The sequence below is a fragment of the Talpa occidentalis genome, unplaced genomic scaffold (assembly GCF_014898055.3).
Source record: "Talpa occidentalis isolate TD23 unplaced genomic scaffold, MPIMG_talOcc4v2.1 talOcc4.12, whole genome shotgun sequence".
In the NCBI taxonomy this organism is placed as follows: domain Eukaryota; kingdom Metazoa; phylum Chordata; class Mammalia; order Eulipotyphla; family Talpidae; genus Talpa; species Talpa occidentalis.
Genome location: NW_023601212.1, coordinates 15763594 through 15787189, shown reverse-complemented (window position 1 = coordinate 15787189; position 23596 = coordinate 15763594). Strand labels below are relative to the sequence as shown.

Genomic DNA, 23596 nt, shown 5'->3' with positions numbered 1-23596 from the left:
TTTCTTCTTGTCCACCAGGTCAGATTTCAGCACCTTTCATTTACTTTCCCCCGACTACTTAGTTGGGCTACTGCTTCATTAAAAACCCATAATTCCAAGCCCTTTATTTTGCGGGGCCCCTGGGGCTCAAGAGGACTTGATTCAGCCCCTTGAATGAATGAAGATTGTTTTTCAAGATTCCTTTCTTTGGTATGCTAATATTTAACAATGAAAAAAAGACAAAACAAAATTAAAAAAACCAGAAAACAAAAACAAACCAAAAAAACCCAGGATAATGTGGAGAATGTGATTTCTTAAGAAATTGTATTTGGGGATTAGCCTTACCTGGCAGTGGCTCCGTGACTGTACGCTGCACGGATTTCAGGATTTCATATTTTCTTTGTGTACAGAGAGGTGTTGCGACGTCTTTTTTGAGTGCCAAAGCGCCAGTATTCTTGCATAAATTGAAGTTGAGTTTTGCCTTATTATATTCTTGGCTTGTTGAGGAGTTTTCCATTTAAGCCTCTTTGTCCTCCCTTATCTAGCTTTTGAAGTCTTCTGCTTAGGTGGGCTCCTTTATGCCTTCTCACTAGATCAGGATTAAACAAAAAAAAAGTCTGTTGTTCATCTCTTCATATACTTTATGAAAAAAGAAGCCCGGCTGCTTTTTTGACCTCTTTAAACTGATGACGCGTGTCACTGTGTATCTAGAGTTAGCATTGCCAGTCTGTCTGCTTTTGGTTTGTTTCATATTATGGGATTAGAACTGAAATCTATTTCATTTTAGTAGCAGCAGAAAGCACAAAATCTTGAGATGCCTGCCAATATTCTCTTCTTGGAATAATAACAGAATGTAACTTTCCTGTTGGAATAAGTATTTTTCAGGCCAACATCTCCCTCTGCCCCCAGTTTCTGTGTGATGAAGTGACGTTGCCTTCTTTATCTCTGGGTTTTGGTTATGGAGAAACGCTCCCACAGGAGTATGTCTGAACTCACTTTCTTGGAGTAGAGTTGGTTTTGAGGAAGTGGGAGAAGGCAGAACTCTGCAGAACCTATGTCACAGGGTCCCCACAGGAAAGGAAGTGTCAATGAGATTTCCCAGGATGCCTTGGGGCATCGCCTTCCTCTGTGATGTAATTTTAGATCACAGACCCGTGCTTTTGGGAGCTTCTGGCACCCCCACTGCTTCTGGCCGCCCCTCAGTTCAGAGGCGCGCTGGCCTGCACAGACGGGTAGAAATCCAGGCCTTCATTGATTTATTCCTTTTGGTTTCAGTCCCAGATCTTGAGCTGAGCAGGGATTTCAACTGATCAGGGACAGCCAACTAGCTGTAGTATAAAGAAATGAGCTATTGTGCTCAGAAAAATTTGTTGTTTGAGGAACTAAAATGGACACATTTCCTGAGTCAGATGAAAGTTGATATAAGGAAGTGTTTTCAGAGGGCATCATTCCTTCCCTCTTATTTCCAGTGTTCACATGTAAAAATAAGAAACAGGGCCTCCCCTGGTGGCGCAGGCGGTTGAGTGCGGTGCTGTGGAGCTGTCCGCAGCCTCTGCAGTGCGGGTTCGATCCCGGCCAGCCGGCGAGGGTCCCACATGGTGGGGCAGACCTCTCCTGTCTTGTCCGCTGCTCCCCTCAGCAGTGTATTTTGGTCATTCGGCCTGTTCTGTTCCTCGCTCTGTCTCTGGTGAATCCTTTCACCCTCCCGCGCATCTGGCCTGTACCCCAGTTCTTGTATAAATAAATAAATAAATCTTTAAAAAAAGAATAAAGAAACAGTGTGGCTTTTGTGTAAGCTGTTGCCAGTACCATTTACCACCTCCTTGGCATTTTTTAATTTTTTTAAGGACTCTGTTTGACTGAAAATTTGCCTGGGGCTGAAACTTGTCATTCACTTTCTGTGCCCACCAGTAAGTTATTTCCCCCCCACTCTAGAGCCAGGAGAACACTTTTTAGAAATTTGACAGTCAAGGGACTCATTTGCCATTTAAAATTGCTTATCTTTATTCAGTAAACCAAAACGGAAACTCTGGCTTTGGATGATAGCCTGTCATTTCAAAGTTAATCTTGAAATAAAAGCTGTCTTTTTGGCAGGAGTCTTTGAAACATTCCTATGTGGCCCCCCAGATCATTGGGGGCACCCCGGTGACTTCAGCACTAAATGAAAAGTGATGTTCCAGCCTCCTACCCCCGTGGTCCTGCCCACACTCCACACCTGTACTGTGGGTCTGTTTCTTGACAGCTATGGTGGATTGACATTGAACTCTTACCTAGTGACTCAACTTGAAAGGACAGTAAGCCAGGTTAGGGAACCACGGAACGGAGCCCTCTCTCTTCCAGCTCCTCATCCGGTGAAATTAATATGTAGGAGAAATGGATTTAGATCTCTGGCCTCACTGTTAACATTATTAACCAGTGGAACTCTCAACATTCCAGGTGGCGCGTTATTGCATTTGCTCCTGTGAAATCCAGCCTTGTAGCACATAATACTTTATTGTGATATGGGAAACTGCTGCCTCTTATATACACACCTGAAACTGTGTTTTGGATTTTTATCATGGGGTATGTCACAATTATCGATCACTTTTCAACGTATAAATTGCACAGCAATGTATAACCTGACATTTATTATGAAAAATGCAATTCTATTTGCTTATTTAATCTTCATTAAAGACATCATAAATGATCTGTTTTTTAAAAAATAAAAGCTCTTTGGAACATCTTCATATCCTAAATATATTCTCAGCCGAGCATACTCCAAAGGGATTTGGTTAAAATTTTTCTGATAGAAATCCTTAAGGAAGCAAGTGAATGTATGAATAATGGGGGGAGGAATAATTGAGTATTTTTAGGGAACATAGGACCTAAAGATAGATAGCCTGCACATTTTAATATCAATTTTATATAAAATATGCAAAATTAAGAGAGAACAATAAAATAATTTATAATAAACAAATGAAAATAGCAGTGAAAAATGCAAAAACCCAAGTTAAGCAAAATCCAGCAAAACACTCATTCAGCAATAAAAACCCATATGTTGATGATGCATATTCTTTTGGAAATTATATATGGTCCATTTATTGCAAAGCCGATAGAAAACAACATAGGACATGCATACCCACACCTAGATTTATCACATCTTAATATACTTTGCAGTGTGTGCAGACCCTGTTGTATTTACCTGTCCTCATCATTCCTCATATTCCTTCCTAGGGTTCAGCTATAATCCTGAATTTAGTGTTTACTACTCTCTCTCTTCATGTCCCAGAAACATGTATCCACCCATATGCAGTATTTTTACATGTTCTTGATAAAGTGTTCATCATAATGATAAAAACTATTGTGCTGCCATCATTTGCTTTTGACCTTCATCCTCTGAGATTTAGTCATTTTGACATTTTGATGCCTGTAGCTCTGGTTCACTATTCTCATTGCTGGTATTATCCCATTTGTGAAAATACCATTATTATGCTCCATTTGTTGAGTTTCTAGGTCATTGACGGTTTTTGACTCCTATCTCAGGTCCTGCGGTGTACACTCTTGGACGTGTCCCATCTGTGTCTTCCACTTATGAACACTGGAGGCCTTCTTCAGGGTGATCCCTAACAGGTGGACTGTTAGGGATCCCCAGTTGTCCTGGATGAAGGCTCCCCCTCTCCAGTCCTCTGATGGGCGCTGTGTGGCACCCCCAGAGCCTCCCATCTCCTTCAATACAGATAATACATTTTTTTCTCCATTTGATGATGGGGAAAAGCTATTTCCTCCCTTTTAATCTGCATTTTCCTGACTCATGAGTTGAACATCACTGCCTATTTGGTGCTCATCTGGGCTTTCCCTTCTGTCAGTTCCCCGATCAGATCCTTTGTTTTTCTGTTGGGTTCTTTTGTCATTCTTTTTTTGATAAATAGAAATTCGTTATGTTCTGTAGAGTAATCCTGTGTCAGTTTTATGCATCTGCAATAATGACTTGCCTTTTTACTTTATGTTATTCTTTTGTTGTATGATTTTTTTTAATGTAGGCAAACTCTAGGTCATAAAAAAAATTAAAAATTTAATTTTTTTCTCCTTTCTCTCTTGTAAAAATTTCAGTGTTTTGCTTTTCAGTTTCACTTAGCCTACCAGAAGTTTTTGTGTATGGCTGAAGGCTCTAATTTCAATTTTTTTTTTGTATGTGGATATCTGATTGTATCGGTTAAGAATGCACTTTTCAAGAAATGTTCTTTTTCAAAAAAATTTTTTTTTTTTTAAATTTATCCATTTATTTATACATGCACTGGGTACAGTCAGAAGCATGGGAGGGTGAGAGAATTCACCAGAGCCAGAGCGGGGAGCAGAGCAGGCAGAAGGGCCGAAGTACACTGCTGAGGGGAGCAGGGGGTGGCAGGAGGGGTCTGTGCGCCATGTGGGACCCTCCTCCGGTGGCCGGGGAGCAGCCGGGGATCGAACCGGTGCTGCAGAGGCTGCGGGCAACTTCACAACCCAGCGCTCAACCGCTGCGCCACCAGGGAGGCCCATTTTTCAAAATTTTTCTCAAACAATTTCATCTTAAAAAAAAAGATATCTAGACTTATAGTCACAAAAAAGTATATAAAAAATTCCTGGAGACTTTTCATCCAGGTCCCCTAAATGTGAACGTCTCACCTGAAGGTGCTATTTGCCACGTTTCTGCTTTTGATATTTTAGCTTCAGTTCTTTTTAAAAAATATTTATTTATTTATTTATTTATTTATACAAGCACTGGGTACAGTCAGAGGTACCGGAGGGTGAGAGAATTCACCAGAGCGGAGAACAGAACAGGCAGACTGACGAAATACACTGCTGAGGGGAGCAGCAGGTGCTACAGGACAGGTCTGCTGCACCATGTGGGACCCTCGCCGGCGGCCGGGGATCGAACCGGCGCTGCAGAGGCTGCGGGCAGCTTCTCAACACAGCGCCCAACCGCTGCGCCACCAGGGAGGTCCTAGCTGCAGTTCTTGCTCCAGCTTTTGCCAACGATTTTCTGTTTCCATCCTTTCTACATTTGCTCTTTGGAATTTATCGAAGAGTCCGTTTTTAATTCACGACTTACCCTTTTACCTCTGCTGATGTTTAACATCCACATCTCTGCCAGAAACTGCCAAGTTCCCTTCTTTAGGGGGTTGTTCTATTCTTGCCTTCTTACCAGCAGTATACAAAGGTGCTGTTCCCCTCCAGCCTCACAAGCAGAGCATGTTGTCAAACTGCTGGACTTTCGCCAATCTGATCGGTGAAAAATGAATGCATGTCTTTTAGTATGAGTAACATTGAGCATCTGTTGCTGTGTTTGGGGCCATTTTCTCTTATTTTTCTGGAATTCCCCAGTTCATAACTTTTTGCCTATTTTTCATTGGGGATGTTGGTATTTTTCTTTCACATTTTTTTTTTTTAGCCGCATAAGACATGAGGCACATTATCTCTTTGTGATAAGTTGCAAATGTACTTTTTTCAAGTATATCATTTGCTTTTTGGCTGATTGCATTTTTTCGCCATGCAAAATATTTCATTTCTAAGTAAGTTTATATGACTCATTGATCAATTTAAAAATTTTTCTGCATATGCCTTCTCTCAGTTTATAATGGAATTCACTCAGGCTTTCTTCCTTTTAATAATTGTGTGATTTTATTTTTAAGTTTAGGTCTGAGATATATTTGGAGCGTATGCAGATATAAAATGTGAGATACGGGTGTGATGGATTTTTTTTCCAGTGATGCCCCAGTTGCCCAAACATCATTTATTGAAAAGACCATCTTTTCCCCATTGATTTGAGATGTTACTTTATAATATACTCATTTTGTATGTATGTTTGGGTTAATTTCTGAATGTTTAGTTTAGGCCCATTGGCCTGCCTGTTTATTCACACAGAAGAACCACACTATGCTGGTTCTGATATGGAAACCTGTCTCTTCAGCTTAGCGCCATTCCCAGCCCAACACATAGCTTGCTCATGTAATACATTATCAGGTTTCTCTTCTAATTCTTTATAAAAATATTTAGATTCTGAATTTTATCCAAATAGTTGTCATTTTGTATTTGTAGAGGCTGTCTTCACTTCCTAGTATTTTTTTTTTTAGAGAGCAATGTTTTAAGAAATAACGTTCTTGATTGTTTATTTTTTGCATAGAAGAACTGGGGTGTAGGCCAGAAGTGCGGGGGTGGGGAGGGGAGCAGATTCACCAGAAACAGTGGAAGCAGAACAGGCAGATTTATCAAAATACACTTCTAAGGGGAGCAACAGGCTAGACAGGAGAAGTCTGCTGTGCCATGTGTGTCAGCTCCCTGGCCTGGGATCAAACTCAGGCCATAGTGGTGATAGTGCTGAGACTTAATCCTAAGCTACCAGGAAGGCCAGGAATTTGAAGTTTATGTAGGATTCTGATGCATCCTGAGACATGTTTTAAGTTTTTGGATCTCCTAGTCTAGTGTCTCTCAGGTATTCCCCAGGAGGGCCAGTGACTAGACTGCAGTAAGACTTTGACACCAAAGAAGCTGTGTGAAAGAAGCATCTCCGTAGTTTCTTACAGCATTCATAGGTTTCTTAAAGTTGTCCCATCATCTCAAAAGGTAGACTGTTGTTGGGGTCCTCCCTGGTGGCACAAGGGCTAGCAAGCTCTTGCCAGCCACTGCAACATGAGTTTGATCCCTCTCCAGGGAGCACCTCTCCAGTTTCGTCCGCTGCTCCCCTCAGCAGTGTGTTTTAGTAGATCCATCTGCCTATTGTGCTCCCCACTCTGTCTCTAGTGAATCCTCTCACCTCCCTGTGCCTCTGGCCTATACCCCAGTTCTTGTAAGCATAAATAAATAAAAATAAATCTTTAAAAAAAAAGAGAGAGACTGTTGTAGGTCGAGATGGAGAAAAGGATGGAATTTAAAGAACGCAAGATGGCCTTGAAGAGGCCACACACACAAATTGAAACAAGCAGAGATATGAAGAAATAGCTCCCCTTACACTGTGGTGGGTAGGATACATTGGTTATAAAGTGAAAGTTTGTTTTAACATTTCTGAAAATAAGGTTCCTAAAAGGTAAATGTCTACATAGGCAATAATGGTGTTTTCTCTCATCTCTGTTTTAGGTAAGTGACATCTTATGCTTGGGCTCTTCATCCACAAATGGATCAATGGCTAAGGCTCCATCCCTCATCCCTGCCTCTGTGGGAGTAAGTTACGGTTGACATATATGTTCTGGTCTGATATGGTCAGAGGGGGTGCCTTGACAAGAGAAAATGAGTTTTCCATAAAACTAATTATTTGTTACTTATTACACATGTGTTTCAAAGAATTCTTTATATGTGTGGTCCCTGCAATTATAGAGGAAAATAAGAAGGTGAGATTCTTGTTTTCAAGAAGACTGGGTTTCAGTAAGGATGTAGCAGAAAGTATCTGGGCTATGGGGAACACAGTAGATTTGAGTTCTACTCTTCCATTACTAATTTTTGAATATCTTTTTCTTCCTTGATTTCTTCATTTATTAAGCGTGTATAATAATATCTCCCTCATCAGATTGCTGAGAAGATTAAATCAGGCAATCTCTGACCATCTCACACCTGTTCCAATATATAATTTATTCCTCATTTTTAAAATTTTATTTTTAACTCCAGTTCTTTGTTTAGAGACTCACAAACAGCAAGGTCTAGAAAGCAAGAAAGTAGAGACAAGCTGCCCTCCTCTTATCTGAAGTGACTTTGGCTGAGAGTCAGGAAATCTTGGAGACCAGGCGCCAAAGGATTTTGTGAAGGAATCCTTAGTGGGTCTAAAAAGGCACTTTCCAAAGCAGCAGACATCCCCTTGAACTTCATAGTCACATGAGAAAAGCTTATTTAAGTGTGGCTTAGGTATGGGCTCACAAGTGGCCTTATTTGAATCCCTGCGAAAGTGTTAGAATGTTACGTTGGGAAAATGTTCCTTTGTTTAATCTGAAATGGAATTCAAACAAATGACTAGAGAATGTAAGCTGAAGTCTTTTGATCTCATGTGATTCTTTAAATGATTGATTGGCCCATCGTTGCTCAGAGTTATCTAGCTATCTGGCCCAGTAAACAGATGAGTAATATTCACTGAGAAGGGGAAGTGGACTCAGTCTGGTTTAGAAAGTGGAAGAGTACTGTGCCCAAGTTGGAAGGACATGAATCAGAAAAGAAAGAGGCAGGCATGGGCACTATAACTTGTGTGGCTCAGTGGCCTCTTACCAAATGGCAACAGACCTGACTAGAAAGGTCCCCCTTTAAGGAGAGGCTGGGGCCAAGGGAGACTAGAGTTCATTGCATATCCAGAGATTAAAATATCTCCAAATTAGTTCCAGTGAATCATTTTAAATTATTTTAAAAGCTCTTTATATTTTAATCAGAGCCTATTCACAACCAGTTAATTTGGATGGCACGTTCTAAAATTACTTTCCTCCAATGATGTGTTGTGCTATTGCCTTAGAATGTGAAGACCTCAAGGAAGAGGGGAGTTGGGGTGTCTGAAAGTATGGAGAAGCCATCAGTCTTAGTCACATGTTTGCTTGCGTAAGAGAAAGATTTCATTCCTGACAACGGATTTAGTTGGGATGTTAATAACATTGCTACTCTTGTGGAAAGGGGAGGTGATTCCAGAGGAGGCCTGTGGTCTAGTGATACTAATCCGTTTTCCCAAATATTCAGGGATGACTTGATGCTATTGCCTTGCTTTAGTACAGGTTTTATTTAATATGTGGAGGTAGTCTCCTGTTTGAACAGTACTGCTTGAGCCTCTTTGATAACTCAACATGTTGATCCACCGTTTTGATCATCTTTCCTACGGCTAATAAAGTTGCAGGCTCTGTTCTGAAAAGCTCGCACCTCATAGTGTCCTCATGGTCACTTTAGAAGAAAAGGACTATGGGGCTCTCATCTGGTTCCCAGGTAGACTCGTATTCCTCTTGTTTACCATGAACATTCAACCCGTGATGCTACACCTCCACACGCAGCGGCTTCTTGTGGGGAGCCGGCAGCAACCTCTTCCTGGAAGCAGTTCCTTTTGCAGTTAACTGAGGTGGAGGAGCAATAGTGTTCATTGTAGTGTAGTTATGCTTTTCCCCCGGACACGTTGGTTCAAGGTACCAGAATCCATCTTGAGATGTTGTCTGTTATCCTTTGGCTTCCAGATTTGTGCAGGGAAAGAATTCCAATAGGAGAGGAAAGAGATGGACAGGATGAGTTTTTGAATTATAGAACTGAGTAGCAACTGCTAGTCAAGAATTTTTTGGCAGTTTGTTAGAATCTCATTTTAAAGCAATAACACACTCAGAGTTGTATTCAAACACTGAGATAAATGCATCAACCTAAATTCATGGTTTTGTTTTTTTCCATGTAGCTGCTAATTATTGAACATAACGAGGCTTATTCATAATTTCTTTTCTCCTGCTTGATAGCCGTAATCCTGTATTTGTGCGGCTGTCATTCCCATGGTAACAGACTAATGTCTGCAGCATAAGATTATTAAATACAGAACAGTACATTAAAATAATGCTAAGGTTCTGACTTACAGAGAGACTTTCACACGGGGGCAAACTTCAAAAAAGAGAACACTTATACAAAAAGTAATTTACTTGGCCAGTAATGTTTAGTATTCCCACAGCTATTACGGTAGAGATTTGTTTGAATTATAGCCTCTTCCTTCCCAGCCCATCATCTCCTTTGGCTTTGCAGCCAAGTCTTAATCTGGTGTTTATGATGTCAGTCTGTTGCCATGGGAGTTATTCTGTCACAGATGTATTGTGACTTCACCGCAGGATGGAGGCAGAAGAAAATTTAGGGTGAAAGAGAACAGCTCTAAAGTCGATCGCCAACCTATCTGTCCTGCAAAGACGTATTCCCTTCACCTTTATGTGCCATTAAAAAAAAAAAGTTAGTTAAGTGATGGTTTTGTCGAAGGTTGGACCATCATAAATGTCGTTGAAATCACCAAAATGCCAGAAGCCAGCACTAAGGAAAAAATGTTACGTGGCTTGACCTTAGATTTTTCAAGAGTGGTCGAAATGGATGTTTTTAATCCTATGCTGCAGAAATGAAGCACCACCATATTAGCAGCACATAAATTAATACACCGATTCTCCTAGTTTTCTTCAAGAGAATTTCTCCTGTCTGATGTGATCGCGTGCATAAGGGTCTGCGGCTTGCCTTCCTCCCTTTGCTTCCACTGCCGTGAACAGCGATGTCTTCACTCTGCACTGAGATAGGGGGTGTGCTGCCAAACTGAGAGCTCTTTGAAGCCAAATCTTGTAGTGCTCATAAGCATCTTAGCATTATGGTCCCTCTGGGGCCCCTTCATCATCTGGTATCTGGGACATTCTCCCACTTGGATGGCATAAAAATAATCTATACTCCTTCCTGGAGATGAAAGATCTCTGCAGATTTAAACAAGTACACAGGTGGTGCCCTGCACGCGACGGACCCTTTGAATGTCTTGAGCCAATAGTACAAATAGCCCACGTGCACCTTCAGCCGGGCTTTGTAAAGATGGAGGGGACTGAAGGAGCTGGAGCTGACGAGTGTTAATGTAAAGACGGGGATTTTTTTTGCACCACGTTTAAGAAATATGGTCAACCAGAAAATCTGCAGCGATGAGTCTTTTTTGTAATTGAAGCCACAGGGCTAGCATTTTTCTTCTTTCCCGCCTTCTCCAGCTTTGCATGTAATCTGGGGGATTTTAATGTCCTTTCCCTTATTAGAAGAAAAATGCAGGTGGGCCAGGCTAAGAAGTTCACGTGCTTCAGATATCTTTCTAATTGCTGTCACTTTGTCAGAAGGCGGCTGTGGCAGTCTCCTTGGAACCTGCATAACCTTGTTTTGAGTCTGTAACAGGACTCTCTCCAGACCGCCCCTGTCCCCCATGAGCATTCTCAGTGGAATGATGCCTCCTAGCTCTGATCTGCGCAGTAGGCCTTGAACCTTGATAATGATTTTTTCAGCATTTTGTGGAGCCAGCTGCAGTAGCAGCAGTGGCTATTTGTATGAATGATTTTGTTTTTAGAAAGATAGAGGTGAATGCACAGGTCTAGTGCTGATGTTTTTGTTTGTTTTTTGTTTTGTCCTTAGTACCCTGCAGTGACACCTAGGTCTCAAAGGTCTCAAAGACTTCTGATGTTTGTACTTTGGGATAGTGGTTCCCCAACATGGGAAGCCTTAAAAATCCCTGCTGCCTAGTTTCATTTCCCAGAGATGAAGCTCTAATTTTGGCGGTGGTGGGGGTGGTGGCCTGGGCTTTGGGATTTTTTTAAAGATCTCCAGGTTATTCTGATATACAGACAAGTGGGCAGCACGTAGCCACCTAGGTAGTAATGCCTGAAAGTGGAACTTAGAAGGGCAAGTCTGAATATTGCAGATGGGTTTGACTTTTATAAAATCTGCTCTGTTGCTCCCTGTTTTGTGCAGCATCTCCTGGTATCCTCTCTTTCTCTCTCTCATAGACATACTCCCTTTATAGATTCCAAAAATTCAGAACCACTGTCTTAACTTCCTTCTGGAGTGAGAACAATGATGAGGATATAGTGTCTTGATGTTTTCTCTGACACTCTACTTTTGTCTCTTTTTAAAAAAATTGACCCTAAAATTTTCAGAAGATTTTGCATTAAGGCTATGAAACAAACAGAAAAACACTTAGCTAGCAGGCACAGAACTGAGTTCCCGATTTAGAAACTTGATTAGCACTGGAAATTGAACTTTAGTTTTTGACACGGGGTTCCACGCTACGCACCATTGTGCTCAGCCTGCATGCAAATTGTTTTCCTTAAGCTCTTTATAAATGATAGGATGACATTAAAAGAATAGTTTAATCATGTTTTCGTTTTTCAATATGTAACGCTAGAGGAGAAGAGGAAAAGTAGATTTCTTCATCTCATAAAACAAAGTACCTTTGTAATAAACTTCTGACTAAAACTTAACCCAGCGTTTTTTCATTTATCTTGGTTATTGCTTTCCACATGTCTCGTGGTTCTTGTAAACACGATTTTCCCTCTGGAGCCAGATACAAAGCAAAGGTTATAAAGGAAAGTGTTGGCATCTAAGCATCTGGCTTCTGATGTTTAGCCTTAAGAAATATATTTGAGCTTAAAAGAAAAGTAATAGGTTTGCTTGAATTTTCTTCTCTTCCCTTCACATTCTCTTTGACTGCATCTATGGATATCCCTAAACCTTGGTTTAGATAGAGATCTAATGTAATTTCATGAAGCAGCGCTGTCAGATGACCGCAAAGGATGCTGATATTTCTGTTGACACAGTCTTGTAGATTTCCAGAGAGCTCGTGCAGATGTTATGTCTATAGATCTATATCTGCGTGCAACCATCATCTTTGTTTTAAATGTCTGAATTTGTTTTAGAGACTCTAAGTGATTACTCTGCCTATGCAGGTTAAGAAAAAGGGCTTTCCTGAGATCTTGGGTAGGTTTTTCTCTGACCATCCATAATGATAGACTTGTTTTTATAAATTCAGCCTTTACCTAACTGATGATTTATCACTGTGATCAGTGACTCCATATTTGGCTGATTTATTGAGGAGACCATTTATTATCAATAATTTTAATTTATATTCATGGCAAAGGACAGTGCTAATGCCATAAATGCTTTGTGTATTCTTTTTCCCTGGGATTCTTCCTCTCTCATAGCTCCATGAGCTAGGGAAATACAGCTTAAAAGATTCCCTATCTTAACTGGACTTTGTCACTTTTCATTATGCATTTAAAAAGAGTAATCTAAGAACATATTTTGGAATGAAAGCATCTTGTAGAAGTTATTCAGTGTTGTGGTCTATTATTTGCTGGTTTTGATTTCAAAGGAACTAAGGGCGTTCTGTTTCTTAAAAATGCTACTTCTGTGTTTTTACAGATACTGCTAATATTTGCTCTTTCCCAATTTCCCCCCACCCCCGGCTTTATTTCCCAAGACTTCTTGCTTGTGATAACAACTCTTAAAGTTCATTTTATCCCTATTCTTTTATGACATCTTATTCTTTAAACTTTTTTTCTGTTTTAAAAGTAGAACTCATTTCTTTTAATAAATAAGAAAAGAAAATGCACAAAAGTACACTCTAGAAAATAAAATTTACCTGTAATCTTAGCACTCAGAGATAAATAGTCCTAATAATCATGTTTTCCACCGATTGTTCTGCATGGTTCCGGGCAGACTTGTCTTGATCTTCATTTATTTCATTTCACGTTATTCTGTCTTCCAGCTTTGTAAAAATTCTTCTAGTATACATGTATAAATGCTTTATTTAATGAACATAACCGAATGGACTGAATTATGTCCCCATTGTTAATTCTCCAGGTTGTTCCCAGGATTTTGTTCTGATAAATAACACTTTGAAGAACATTTTTGTGTTTGATCTTTGTGTTTCAGAGTATTTCTTTGGAATAAGGTATCACAGTCAAAGTGCCTGCGTCAAAGATGCAAACATTCTGAACTCCAAATTCTTATTTCCAAGTTACTCTTTGGAGTGGTTGTTGCCGTGTTCTCCTACTGGCTGGGAATGACCATGTTATTGCATTGTCTGTCACTGTATTGGGGGGATTTTAGTTTTAAAAATCTTTGCTAACTATGCAGAGGAAAAAGTATTTTGTTTCAGCATTCATTTGATATTGGACAGTTTATTTTTCTCAAAATTTTAATTAACTTCTGTTCTTTTTAGAGTTGTGGTTTATGCTCTTCACTCATTTCTGGTTCAGTGTTTAAAAATGGGTGTATAGACTTTTTAATAGTAAAAATAATGCTTTATTTGTCCTATTATAATTCTTCAAAAGAATCCCTGCTTCACTTTTGCCCCCCCCCCTTTTTTTTTTTTTTGCCTAAATCAGAAGAGCTTTAAGAAATTATTTAGCTTAGTGCAGGATTCTTGCATCTAACAGAACTTTACTGAGTGTCTGTTACATGCCAGGTGCTGGGATGTATTACTGAACAGGTGAACACCCTCTGTTTCACTTACCTTTCGGGAGGGCAATGACCTGGGAATGAGAGATTAGCTCAACATAATAAAAGAACAAATTATATAGTGTTTCCAGAGCAGCTATAGAAAAAAAAAAAAAGAGCAGGGTAAGAGGGGCTGGGAGTGCTGGGGAGCAGGGAGGAGCATCAATTCCCAATGGGACAGGACTAGGCAGCATGAAAATATGACACAGGAGGAGGATTTGAATTTATCGTCTTGACTTTTATAAAGAAATATTTGTTCTTAGTGGTGATACTGCCGCTGTGGGTTTACTGTTTTGCTTTTCAATAAATCAGGTTTAATTCTGTGCTGTGCAGGTTATTTATTTTTTAGGATGGTCAGTAGGAGTCACCTTGGTCCAGAACCCTCCATTTACATGGCTGGAGGGTTGGGAAGTTGGGCTTCCTGTCTGAATGCATCCATAGCAACTGTTCTTTATGGACCCACCTGCCACAGCACCAGAGCCTGGATTTTGTGTCCTCTGGATGTCAGCGTGTGTAAAGCTGTAAAGTGGTGTGAATGGGAATGGAAAGTAGAGAGGCAGGAGGTAAAACTGGAGTAGTAGCTGTTCACTTCTTAATGAGAAATAATTGACTTGCTCCTGCACTCAGTGCTAGTGTTCAGTTCTGTTTCAGGGGAAAGAGGAGGAACAGTTATCGGAGGTGAATTTTCACTTTATTTTGTGTTGAAATTTCAGGATTCATCCCAGCCCCCTTTTTTGCCTTCTACTCATTTCTAATACTGTTACAGGGCAACCCCGATATGAAATGGGTTGCCTGACTTTGTGTCCTCACCTGTGCACTTAAAAGGGACTTATAATTAAGACTCTACTGCAGGCACACACAACAAGGGTAATAAAGGGTTTATTTATAAAAGCAGGCGAAATGAAGAAATAAATAACTCAGGAAGAAAGAGAGGGGAATAAACTCTTGAATACATCCTAGCAGTTCCATCCGCTGAGCTGGAATCCCAATAGCACACTGAGAGCCAGCAAAAAGTCAAGAGACCCCAAGGACCACATGTCTGATTATATAGCGAACCTGGCTGCTTAAAACTCCACCCTCAGTTCCCAGTAATCCTCCCTTCAGTGATGATGACATTATGGGATTTGTAGTTCTTGGTGCCTTGCATTTCTTTGGTCTGGGGTAGGGGTGGAGTCCCTAAAACACTGTGTTTGTGGAATTCGTTCAGGTCATCCTTTTTCCCCAGCAATCCTTCCTTTTCTCGTTGAGTTTTAAAATGGGACAATGTTATGGGGTGTGGTTTACTCCACTGGCATCACCTTTGCAGTTACTTTTTGGGGCTGCATTCCAAGGCCATTCCTATTTTAGAAGGAATTATATTGTTTTGTCATTTATCACTCAAGTCTGAAAGGCTATTGTCACCATTTTGCTGGTAAAGAACATGAATTCAAAGAAGAAATAGTGCAAGCTAGACAGTTCTGAAGGTTGAGTTGCCTTAGGAGGGACCTTAGAGAATCATGGAGAAGTTCTTTATTTTTGTTCATTGAAATTAATGAATTCTTGTCTACCTGTACTCATTTTTTATAGCTTGTGCAGATAGGTTATAAGATTCTAGAAACTAATGCACATTGATTTCTTTCACGAGTTTGGAGACAATTGTTGATTCATAAAACATACAGGAACTTCGGGTAATTGTCAATTGTATAACTATTTTTCTTCTTTGCATTCCTATTGCTTTGCTATCGGCAGTTATTAAATTGATTCAATTGAAATCTGAATGAGAAATTAGTGTATTCTTATGAATGTGCCTCACATAAATTTTAAATGAAGTGTTTGACTTTTTCATCCAAATCAAGTTGGCAAAAGAATTTTAATTATTTCATTGGCTGAGTTATGAGATTCAGTTGAAGTTCAAGATTACTAAAAGGAGGGCATAGTAAGAAACAAATATAATTAAATGCTTTTTAAAGGTGTATATCTTAAATAGGAACTGAGCTAGAATGGTGGTTTAATCAAGGAAGTTCCTCTTTTGTTTTGTTATACACAGTTCACTTAATAGCCCCCTTTAAAAAAACTAGTCTGACCTTTCTGCAGTGAGTGTGGGAGCCTCATGAGCTGTTAGAAAATGAATGGTAGTTGTGTTGTTTCCATAGCTTAGCTATTGTAAATAGTGCTGCTATAAACATAGGGGTGCGGGTGCCCTTTTGAATGAATGTTTCTGTGTCCTTGATGACTGGATCAAGAAGATGTGGCACATATACACAATGGCATATTACTCAGCAATCAAAAAAGATAAACTCATGCAATTTGCAGCAACATGGATGGAGCTGGAAGGGATCATGTTCAGCGAAATAAGCCAGAAAGAAAAAGAAAAATACCGGATGGTCTCACTTATAGCAGGAATTTAGAAAACCTAAATAAGGGACCAGGAAAAAGACTTACTATAATAAAGTAAAAATCAAAATCAATAAGCAACTGTAAACCAGAGACACACTACAGGGGCTGGGGAAGAGGAGGAATTAGAGACAAAATAAGGGGGTGGGAATTGTGTGGGGAATATAACCAAGATGAAAATGCATACAGTGTGCAAAAATGAAAAACGATGTAAAAAATATATAAAAGAAAAAAAAAAGAAATGAATGGTAGTGCCTTTCAGTTTTCCTTTCAGCCCTTCAGTTAACTAAACATTTACATGTGATTATTGCCACCTACTTTTTAAACTCTTGGTGCTTTCTCACCCTTTCCGTTTTCCCTCTCTCTCTCTTCACCCCTTCAATGAATATAATTTCCCCAGCTATCCAAAAGTAGAGCATTCCTATGAAACCTTTCATAAACTGAAATGACTTAAAGCGAAGAAGCAAGTATCATTCATTTATATGAATAAGAAAACAAATAATATTTCCAGGCCCCATAAATAACCTACCAAATAACACCTCGAACCTGAAATCACACTAACATATAGTGAAAGCAAGGACGATAAGATAATTAAACAGCCTGCATAAAATAGCTCCTGGGAAATGAACTTGGCTGCTCAGCGGCTCGGGGGGTGTGCTGCCTCTCGAATAGCAGCTGTGGCACGGAGCTAATGCTATTTTTGCTTTTCTTTGGATTTCTTTCAGTTATGGAAAACAGGTACCAAGGTAGGTCTTTCATAAAAGGGAGGTGGTGTAATGCAACCCTTGGAAAAACGGGGGATCCCTGCACGACCGTGAGACCTATTTGCAAAGGCAGGTTCTCTGGACAATGAGTGGCTTGTCTAAGCCCACCTGTAGAATACCAGAGCTCTGGCCGGGATGGCACTGAAGGGCTTCGGCTTGGATGCCTGCTTGTGAGCAGGAGTGGTAAGAGCTGTGACTGCCCAGCTCAAGGGTAGTGTGTGGTGACAGTGCAGGAGTCCCCAGTGTGTGCTCAGTCTCACTGATGACTAGTCTTTCTGTCCTCTGAGGTGGATGGTGTGACATGCTCTCACCATCCGATGGGTTAGAATAAAGACAGGGCAGGCATCTGTGGCTCGTGAATATTGTGGGTTCACAACTTTAAAGAAGTTCGACTTGACTTCCCCTCTCTCTGCTATTTACTCTCTGTGTGACCAGGAGTATTTCCAGTTGGATTTGGAGAGTTGAATATCCATAGTATCATTTACTTCATCATACAGCAGGTGTCTCTGTAGAACTTCAGTAAATTTAACTTCTACTGAGTTACTGTAAAGATAAAGCTCATTTTTAGCATTATGTTACCCCCCCCACATCATGTATTTGGAATGTATAGCAAGCAGAAGGGGAAAGATCATCCATAAATGATGGGCTGCAGTGGTGGCATTTTGTTGGCACCCTTTTTCCTGTGATTTTGACATTTTTATTGTTTGCTTTACCGAATGTGACCATCAGTATATACTATCTGTAATACTATCAGTAGATACTATCTGTAATTTCACTTAATATTATGTTGTGCATTTCCTGTTATTAGCATACAATGTTGTAGACATTTAAAGGCCACATGGTGTTCTGTGTAGTTCACCTAGCATGATTTAATTAACCCCCAGTTAATGCATATGGTATTTTCAGATTTTTTGTTTTTATAAACAAGGCCATGACAAATAATCTTCATGTAAAACCCTTTCTCCACCTTCAGGGAATATTGACAAAAATAAGGTTATAAGATTAGGAACCTCAGCATTTCATTTCAAATTCACTGGGTTGCATTGAATGGAAATTTGGTCCTTTTTTTGTTTTTTAACTTTTTTTGGGAAATTATTTGTGGCTTCTGAAAACTTGCAAGAAAAGTACGCAGACTCCCTTATAGCCCCTTTGTACAGATTCATGTCTTACTGTCCTTTGCTTCATACATTTTATCATTTGTCTTGCTCCCCTCCTCCTGTTTGCTCTCTTTCTCTCTGCATTTTTTTCCCTGAACCACTTGAGAAGTGAGTTGCATGCATCTATGGAGGATTCGCCTCCAGATCCTCAGAGTGTATTTCCAAAGAACAAGGACATTTTCTTACCTGATTTTGGTAGTTACTAACTTTGGGAACTCCCGCATAACACTTTAATCTTCTTTCTGTATTTCAGTGTGGTCAGTTGATCTAATGATATCCTGCATAGCGTTTTTTCACCTGCAATGCAACCCCCATTCCAGGATCACACAGACGTTGATGTCTTTCATGGGGGCACAGTTCTTCAGACTTTGTCTTCTATGACTTTGACATTAAAAAAAAGCCCCTTCTTTTAAATGCGGAGGTCCTCATTTGGGTTTGTTTGATGTGTTTCCTCATGGCGATGAGATTAAAACTCTATATTCTCAGCTGGAATAATGCTTAAGTGACATGTCCTCAGTGGTACAGCCAGACAGTCTGTTCCTTTGTTGGTGATATTAATTGTGATTAATTATCTGGTCAAGGTGTTATTTGATTTTCCCATTGTGTAGTTCCTAGGTTTTCCTTTGCAACTAATGAGCAGCTTGTGGGGATACACTTTATGATCATGAAACAAGGCCCACCCCCACCCCCACTTGTTTTGTTGAAACAAGAAGGCTTGCAATGCATTTGGTTGAAAAGGCTGTGAACACTTCAGCTCTATGGGATATAAGTGTGTTCCTTCCACGCTAGCCTTGTTCCTCTTCAAAAATTTCCCTTAGATTTAACATCTATTGATGATTCTTGCTTGAACCAGTCTTTCCTGTGACGATTTTACAACTAGAACATCAGTCTGTACCAGTCAATAGTCAACATTCTCCTGTAGAAGAACCCTTCCTCTCATCCATCATCCTTTAATCCATCCATCATCCATCCATCCATCCATCATCTAGCTATCTGACATCTATTAATCTATATGTATTGACGCATAGACTTCCCTTTTAATGGTTTATTACTTAATACTTTTCTTAAGTACTTTTGTGCCAAAATCTCCTAAAGAACTCCTAGGAGAACCCCTTCAAATTGTTGTCATGTGCTTTTGCTGTGGCCCCACCATTTTTGAGCACTAACCTTTCCTCTGATATACAATGTTCTAGGTTCATCTTCTATCTTCTGTGCTGTAGTGTGTAGTCAACCTTTTTGTGAAGGCTTCTCTTATTCCTTACAGAGGAGAATGGTCTTAGAAACCAGTATTGGGTCACTAGGTGGGCTGCTTACTGAAAGAGCAGATTATTCACATCTAGGACATTTATAGGAGTCATTGAGGAAGGTCAGGTGCACACACACATACATATATTGGAAATCATGAGTTGGCACTAGTACATGGAAATCCATTCCGATTCCAAGGGGGATTCTTACTCCATTCTGTATCTGATCTCCTTCCATGGTAAAGAAATCTTGGCTTCTAACACTTTTACTCATTGACTCAGTGCTTCAGTGCATCCAAAAATAGTTTCAGAATTGCTTCCCCCATACCGCTACAGAAACAAACCTACTAAAAAAGTCAGTGCTGTTTACCCTTGATGCTGTCTTAGAATAGAGCATAGAACAAACTACTGAGGAAGCATTGGTATTATTGTTTTGCTCTGCTCCTGTCATTGTGGCTATGTTAATAATTTGACATTTATTTGTCTTCATTCAGTGTGTTGCAATTTGCTTTCAACTTTACGGTTTTGTTTTTCCCACCCTTGTTTATTTAATTTTTTTTTTGACTATTTAGAACATCGACATGCTTCCCATATTCTAAACTGTATATAAAGGGTTTCTGAGACAAAGTTCACTTGCAGGAAGCCAGTCATTTATTTAAAGGAAATGTGGTTCATTCTTTTGAAGTTTCAAATCATCCCCTTACTTTATTCTTCTAAATTATTTTTTCCCTCTCTAATCAAGCATACTTCTCAGGAATTCAAAGGAAACAGAAGTAACTTTTGATTCTTATAGCCATCATTAGTGTTTTGTATAGTACAAAATATGGATCATTTGGCTCACATGTCCTTTCTTAGCCTCCATGGGTGTGTCTGGGTGACTAAGTTCCCTGAATCCACAGGCTATTGCTACTAGCTTGATTTTTTCCCTCTGACTCCTTTATAAACTGGCTAGTGATAAATTTCATCAGCTCCTACTCTTCTGGTTGAACTTGGAAATCACTTGGAAACCCATAAGTGGGCTTATGAAGTTTGTGCATTTTTCAAGCACTGTTTCTTACTCCCCCTTACCCCCACCCCCATTGTTTTGTTGAAACAAGAAGGCTTGCAATGCCTTTGGTTGAAAAGGCTGTGAATATTTCAGCTCTCTGGGATAGAAGTGTGTTCCTCCCACTCTGGGTCATGATGAGATGGATAGATTTTCTTTGAATATTTGGAACTTGCAGTTTGCCTTTATGATATTCTTATATCCCTTTCTTGCACAAAATTACATTTGGGGCTTGTGGAATGATGGCCTCACAACAGTTAATCCTGAGTGATTTAATGAACTGCCAGTGAGCTTTAGGTGAAATGGTGTTCCTGGAAAGACCTTGATTTGTAGAATTAAGGGCACAACAAACTTTGCAATTGCTCCTTTCATTCCAGCAGGTAATTTTGTTAGAGGTGACCCATGTAATCTTAATATCTGAATGTGTCCGGTTTTATCCTGTTTTTATAAGGAAAAATCCCAGTGCATGGAACAAAATAAAGTAGCCCGTACCCTAAAGACATTTGGAATGGACAGGGGTGTGTGTGTGTGGGGGGGGCTGTCAACGAGCTTTGTGTTTTGATACCACTAATCAGTTGTCACTCTTGTAAGTCAAAGAAATTAGAAATGGATATGAAAAGAGGTTGCCTTTATGTGGCCCACTAGTTGTCCCTAGAAGCCTGTTTGAATGCTGAGGTTAAGGCTTTATCTGCTGGAAATTGGGGAGAGGCAGATTGTGAGAACTTGATTAAGTTAGCCACTAGTGTGATGTATACCTAACTAAGGTGTTTATTTTCTCTTCATCCTTTGAATTTTCTAGTTATGATTCTTTTTTTTTTTTTTCAGATTTATTTATTTATGCATACAAGAGCTGGGGTACAGGCCAGAGGTGTGTGGGGGGTGAGAGGATTTACCAGAGACAGAGTGGGGAGCAGAACAGGCAGATTGACTGAAGTACACTGCTGAGGGGAGCAGTGGGCAAGTCAGGAGAGGTCTGCTGCGCCATGTGGGTTGCTCCCTGGCTTACTGGGGGTCAAACTCGTGCTGCAGAGGCTGTGGATAGCTTCATAGTGCTGTGTCTTAACCACTTGCGCCACCAGAGAGGCCTTGAATTTTCTAGTTATGAACAGTTAAATATTTGATCTCATATAAGGTAAACTTCATATACATTCCAAGACAACTTAAGATAAAGTGTGAACCATTATATTGAATGCATATATACTGGAAGACTTGAGATGATCGTTAAAAGTACGGTCTCCTTGGGCCTCTCCAGTGGCATATCCACCGGGGAGGGTCCCACATGGCGCGCAGACCTCTCCTGCCACCCACTGCTCCCCTCAGCAGTGTACTTCATCAGTCTTCCTGTTCTGCTCCCCACTCTGGCTCTGGTGAATTCTCTCACCCTCCCGCGCTTCTGACTGTACCCAGTGCTCGTATAAATAAATAAATAAATCTTTAAAAAAAAAGTATGTCTCCTTGTAGCTTCCTATACTAATGGCACTGGTCAGCTGGAAGGAGCCACTTCAATATGGCCTGAATCTGTAAGAGAAATTAACAGAAAGAGACCTGTATTAAAAGCAGGAAAAGCTGTGGGTTATCTTTAGCATTCTGCTCAGGAGTAGCAACTCTTATTTCTACGATTTTTGTGTTTTTTAACATGTCATGTCGATGAGCCTTTTCCCCCCACCTGCATTTCATGTGTCCGTTGTTTTTATCATGTTCTTTCGAAATTTTTAATTGGACATCTGTCTGTTCTCTGAAAACCACTTTTTAAAAGATAAATGCATGCTGTTCGGCAGGGTGGTAAAAACTAAAATGAGTATGAATGTATGTTTTCTGTAAGGGTTTGGAAGCAATAATAGGATCTCTTTAAGCCCTACTGTATCGGAAGGCGAGCGATCCATCAAAAGCACAGTCTTGAATTTGGGTCTTCTATTTAGATTAGGAATGTTAAGAAAGATGGATGGTAAATGTCTTTTAGCTGCATTGTCCCCAAAACATGAAATGAAATCTAAAGACTCTCAAAGAAGGTTTCAATTACACTAGCAAATGACTTGAACAAGGATTGGGGAAAGGGAGGTCACGGGCCAATGGGATGCCAGTTGTGGATTTATATTGTTTGAAATGAAAACATTATTTCCATTAGCCCCTTTCCACTAACACCTCCACCAGAGTTATTTTCAGATGGCACGTTTGTGGGTGTTAGTCGTACTTGATGGAAATACCTTATCGCCAGTGTGAATGGCACAGCCTCTCCAAAGGTGTGTTTCCCCCTGCCCGATACACAATCCAAGGATTCATTTGGCTAATCCTCTGGAGAGGCACTGGCATCTCTGTGTTCTCCAGACTTGATTTTAAAATGTGGCTGTGAGCTACCCAGTTGCAAAGAAGCATTTCTAAATGTTTTAATTAAAAACGGGATGGGGGAAGAGAAGGGCTGTGTTGTGGTTTTCCAGGATAACAGCTAATCGACAGCTAAATCACATTGGATGCTTGAGTTTAGGGAGGGAAAATTGTGGGTTTAAGGGTGTCTCTCAGTGGGTTTGCCCTGAAATGTTGATGTGGGTTTGAGTGTGGTTTTGCCCTCTTGCTGCAAATGGAGAAAAGAGTTGGTAAGCAGAAGACGGAGTGCCTTTTTAATCAGTTGGCTATAGTGTGCGCTCAGGGCAGACGCTTTAGAAGAGCGCCATTAATTTGAATAAAACAGGAGAAGGTAGGTACTTTGTACATCCATAAAGCACTGAAGGGGATAAATCCAATTATCTGTTCAATATTTAATGGCCATAAAGTTAAAAATTCTAAAGGCAGTACCTTGGAGACTGCTTAGTCAATTCTGTCCATATTATTTTTGACATTCAAAAGTCAAGATAGGATAGCCATCTTGACTGCAGCGCTCCTCACACGGTCAGCCCACCTGGTGGCAACATCCTGGACTGGTGTTTCTTTTCTTTACACAGATAAGAGCAGTTTTGTTGAGCCCCCCTCCCCCCCAATGATTCCCTAAGAATCTCAGGGAGGGAGGTGGCAGGGAGATGGCTCCTGAGCTTCCCACTTGGGGCTGTTCCCACTGAACAGTCCCTTGCTGTTTGCTCTTAGGTATGAAAGATAACTAAGGCG

The 23596-nt window shown here is 40.2% G+C and overlaps 1 protein-coding gene and 1 long non-coding RNA gene across 13 annotated transcripts in view; one reads left to right on the top strand and one right to left on the bottom strand.

The window, feature by feature from the left end:
• Positions 1–1095, bottom strand: part of LOC119240697 (uncharacterized) — a 51493-nt gene extending 50398 nt beyond the window's left edge. For all 7 annotated transcript variants that reach the window (XR_008551034.1, XR_008551033.1, XR_008551035.1 and 4 more), the window contains exon 1: positions 325–1095. This is a non-coding gene — a long non-coding RNA (uncharacterized LOC119240697). The remainder of the gene's footprint in view (positions 1–324) is intronic.
• Positions 1–23596, top strand: part of CADM1 (cell adhesion molecule 1) — a 315335-nt gene that overhangs the window by 91287 nt on the left and 200452 nt on the right. The gene's annotated exons all lie outside the window — the stretch shown is intronic.